The sequence below is a fragment of the Cotesia glomerata genome, linkage group LG10, assembly GCF_020080835.1.
Source record: "Cotesia glomerata isolate CgM1 linkage group LG10, MPM_Cglom_v2.3, whole genome shotgun sequence".
In the NCBI taxonomy this organism is placed as follows: Eukaryota; Metazoa; Arthropoda; class Insecta; order Hymenoptera; family Braconidae; genus Cotesia; species Cotesia glomerata.
The window spans coordinates 13,312,821-13,317,877 of record NC_058167.1 but is presented as its reverse complement, the minus strand read 5'-3'; positions in this window follow the sequence as shown (position 1 = coordinate 13,317,877).

The window sequence follows — 5,057 nt, the reverse complement described above, 5'->3', positions numbered from 1 at the left end:
CATGGCGCTTAAATTTCAGGGTCTACAAATTTGATTAAATAAGTAAATAGATTTATTTTCGTGAGTATTTGAACAATAAATAAAAAAGTTTAACGTACTATTGTGTAACACATTGTTAGAATTTCAATTAAAGTAATAACTGTCATATTTTTTCTGTACCTTTCACTAAAAATAACAATTTAAAAATAATTATTACCAACAATTTAATTATTAATTGGTCTTAAATTTAAACTTAATTGAATCTGAGCATTTTTAAATGAACAATACTTAAAATTATTGATAACAAATATATTAATTTTCCCACAAAAAATCCCCCATTGAGTCTATACGTGGTTAATTTACCCTCCCCCGAAGATATTTACATTTATAATAACAACACACTTATGGAAGTAAAACCTTGTAAATTTAAATATGTATATCACTTAAAAAGTTTTATTGTTTAAAATAGTCTGGGCGTTTTGCTCGACCGGATACACTGCCAATACTCACTACCGAGGTAACCAACATAAATGTAACGCATGTAAATGTACTGAGCGTTCTTTATTGCTCAAAGAACACATGTGTTACTTCCCGGCAGGATTCTTATCTCTTGAGTTTTCAGGAACGCTTTAAACGCTCGTTAATTCCATTCTCGTTCATCCGACAGCCTTTTTAGATTTTTTTATTTATGAAAAAGTAACATTATAAGTAACCAAGTATGTATACCTACACTCGTTTCAGTTTCTTTAGGTATAATACCTAATAGGCGTCAGCTCATTTTTTAGTGCTCTTCTGTTAAGACTAAACTGGTCAGTATACATTATTATTATTATTATTAATTATTTAAAATAATGCGTAAGCGTGTAATACTCCCACGAGCTTTATAAACATTAATTGGAGTACAATTAGCTAACTACTTTTATATTCTTAATATGCCATTAACGTTTTTATACTTGATTATGAGTCGAGCAATTACTCTTTCTGGAATAAGTACTTTAAAGTATGTGGTGACTTTATATGTACATAATACATTAAAAAGAAAAAAAAATAATTTTAAATTTTATTTATTTATTTTTTTTTTTAATATTTGTACAAACTCTTTTTATATTATTTAAAGAAGAGTATCTTGAAGCATGATTATCAAGTATTATATACACTTATTTTTATTTATATATACGCTTAGTCTTTTAAGACTTAAGACGCAATGTTACGCTTTGATGATCACGTTACGAGCTCCGTTAACTTTTTTTTCCACTCTTATGAACGACGTGTTGTTTTGTCGCCCAACCATTTAAGATTACGCTTCAGGTATATAATACATTTATATATTTTATTTTTACTCGACTCAATGTCATTTTTTATTATCAGCCTACACTGATAGAAGGATTTATTTGTACCAAAAAATATTTGTTAATAGTTAAAAAATTATTTATTAGATTTTTTTAGATTTTAGATTTTGTTTATTTAATGCCAAAGCACAGGCCAAATGGCAATTTCAATTACATAGTATATACAGTTTTTACACGGAAAAAAGTAAACTGTAATTAAATAACAGTCGATTTATAATAAGTAATGATCAACTGTTAAAAATTACCATTTCAAACAGTAAAATCGTGATTTTACTATTCACTTTATAATATTTACCATTTAAACGTTATAATTTACTCTTTACATGGAAGAAAATACTATTTCAAACAGTAATATTCGCTATGTAAATGTCTAAAATGTTTAAGTATAATAATTAAGAATTCGGACTTTGATATTTATCATTTCGTAGCTAAAAAATGATCTTATGATAAGTAAAAAGTATAAAATAAAGTTAGTAAATTTCTAATACAAACAACGTCAATATTTACAAAGTAAAATGGTAAATTTTAAACGCAATGCTCAAAATCAAACTGTAATTATTGACTTGCTTGGACTGGTGAAATGTATATTTTAAAAGTATAATTTTTACTGTTTCAAATGTTAAATTCTCCCAGAGTGAGACCCCCTTCTCTTTCATCTGAGTTCCCCTTCTCCTCATAGTATGGACTATATATTGAAATGGCAATTTTTACTGTTTGAAACTGTAATTTTTTAAGATGAAAGAGTCGTTATTTACTATAGTGACAGCTACTAATCACTTATTTTGGATATTAAATTATAAATTGTGGCTTTTATATTTTCTACATTAAGTTCTGTAATATTTATATTTTTGCCACCCCGATGTCCGCTTTACTGTTTGAAACTATAAAAATTAACCGGAATCCGAATGAATATTACAGTTTACTTTTTTCCGTGTACAAGAAAGCAATTTCTGTGAGGACATAATATAATATTGCATAGTAATTAATTAAATTCATTTATATGTCAACAAAGTAAAAAAAGAAAATCATATTAAACTTGAACTTAATATAAAAAAAAAAAAAAACAATAATTTAAAATATAGAATTTTAATGTCACCAAATCAGGTGATAACTCAGCATAATAATTTTGCGAATTGCACTTACTTCATCCTTATTTTAATCTTTAATTTTCAATGTATTAATTTAAATTTGTTATTTATTAGAATTTGTTTTAATTATCAAGATTTAATAAATAATTAAAAACTTCTTTTTTGAAGACTTGTAAGCTACTCGAATTTACAATTTCGCGTGGGAGTTCTTCCCAAAGCTTTATTGCAGTAACTCTTTATTAGAGACCACTTTTTAGTATTAAACAAATATTTCTTAGTATTCAAATGATTTGTTTGTATTTAATAAATCTGATATTCATTTATTAAATATTAATAGATCTTTTTAAATACTGAGAAATATATATTAATTATTAAGGACTAAAAAGTGGTCTTTAATAAATGATTTGTTAAATATTAACAAATATTTTTAACTATAAACAAATCCTTCTATCAGTGTATATAACTTTTTTTATAAATCTATAAACTGTCTTAAGACACTTAATTTGTTTGACTTTTTCTCCCGGAGTCAATCTTGGAGTATTTCACGGGCTATTTTTTATCGGGCGTCATTGAGTGATAAGCGATGACAACAAAAGCGACACAAAGAGTGGAGGGCAGTCGCACGCGTGATACCGTAAACGCTTTTATAGGCATGTCGTGACCGTGATTGACAGCAGAGTTGATTTTCTATTCACAGAACGATTGCTTTGAATAAAAGCTTCGTACTCGGAAATAAGTAAAGAATGTACATAACTAACTGAAAATATTGCTGCAGGGCGCAAGTCATTTCCGCCCGTGTTACTTCAAATGACAACCAACTTGTCCAGATGGCTTATTCTAATATTATTATCTCTTTCGATCGAAAATAGTCATTTTAATTAATTCTTATGTTTTATTTATTCTCTTTTAAACTATTAAATATTTTTATTATCACATCTATCTTTATCACTTTATTTTTCATTAAATATACAATTTTATTTTAGATTTTTCACCCTCAATTTTTTTCAAATGTATATTCATAAGTTATTCCTACCCAACCTTTTGTTCTTTAAAATGATTTATCATTGTTATTTTTTATTGCTTCACTTTTTAATTAAAAAAATTTTTTTTGTCTAAAAATCAATCTCCAAAATTATTTACTAAAATTTTTAATCTTAAAAAAAAATTTCTTGTATTATAATTCAGTTTTCATAAATGTTTTCTTGAATTAAAAATATTTATTATGAAAATTTTCTTCCAAAATATGGAACTATAATTTTCTCAATGAAAATTAAAAAAAATGATTCTCCAAAAAAATGTTTTAATTTTTTGTAATTATTATCGAATTAATTTTTTCAATAATTAAAATATTCCATTTTTTTTACTATATTTATTTTCCAAAAAAATTTTTTTTATTTCAATATCTTTTCATTTAAATCTCTTTTTTAAATTTAATATGATAATCAAATTAATTATTTTTGTGTAAGAAATAATTGAGAATAGCAATAAGTAACTTTATGTTTAACAACATTTAAAATATAATTTTTAAGAATAAAAAAAAATTATCAAATATGCACTCATTAAAGTCTTTAACACTTAAAATTTTCTTCATATCAATTACATTTAAAAATTAATAATTACAACACTTCACCCCTAAAAATTTAATAAGTTAATGTTTAACATCTTAAAAAAAAAAATTGAATCAAAAAACTAATTTTAATAAATTTTATCGTCTCAAATTTAAGCCAGTAAAACTCTTGAAAAATATTTTCTTGGTTCAACAATTTTTCTCTTAATTCAAGTGAATTTTTTTCAAGTATAAATGTAAGCCCTCAATTTAAACCTCAGCCCAAAATAACCCGTTTAAATTCGTAAAACCTAAGCTGGCTCGCTCTTACTAATTATTACACTTTTCTCCTATCACATCTCAAGCGTTTTTCACCCTTAACCTTAACCCTCCAGCAAAGTATCCTCAGCCAGCATATCAGGCTGTCACTCTCAGTGGGTTTTTTCTTGGCCCCCCGCCAGTAATCCTCCTCGGCACGACCGACCATAATGAAAGATATTAACTACAATTTTATATCGAATTACTGCTGAAACACATTTCAAATTACTTGGGCGTATCTCGCGGATGATGGAACGCCGAGGTTTCCCAGTTTCTCATTGGCCGAAGCGTTACCGTCTTTCTCAAGCATTGGCTGAGATTACCCTCTGGTGGGGATCAGTCGGGGCGGTTCTATTCCGCGGTATGGCCGCCCCAGAACTCAGGGGCTACTGCCGTTTGCTACGAAAACGCTTCGTTCAGTCGAGTCAGCTCTATCGAAACCTTCACACGCTTCTTATTACTCTCAGTGTTGCTTGTATTGTTATTACCAATAATTAAGCCTAAATATCAATTATTATAATAATTAACGTGAGTTTTTAAACGTGTAGTGATTTAATTTTTTCATTTTTCCACAAATCGGAGTACGAACTGAATTTTTAAAAATTCAATTTAATTATTTATATAATATTAAAAACTTTAATTATTATTATTATAATCAAAGAAAAGTGATAAAAATACAAATTATAAAAACTTTAAATTAATAAAGGCAGAAATAAAATTTTTTTAAGTAAATAAAGAATAAAACTTTAAAAATAAATTAAATTATTAATAATAATA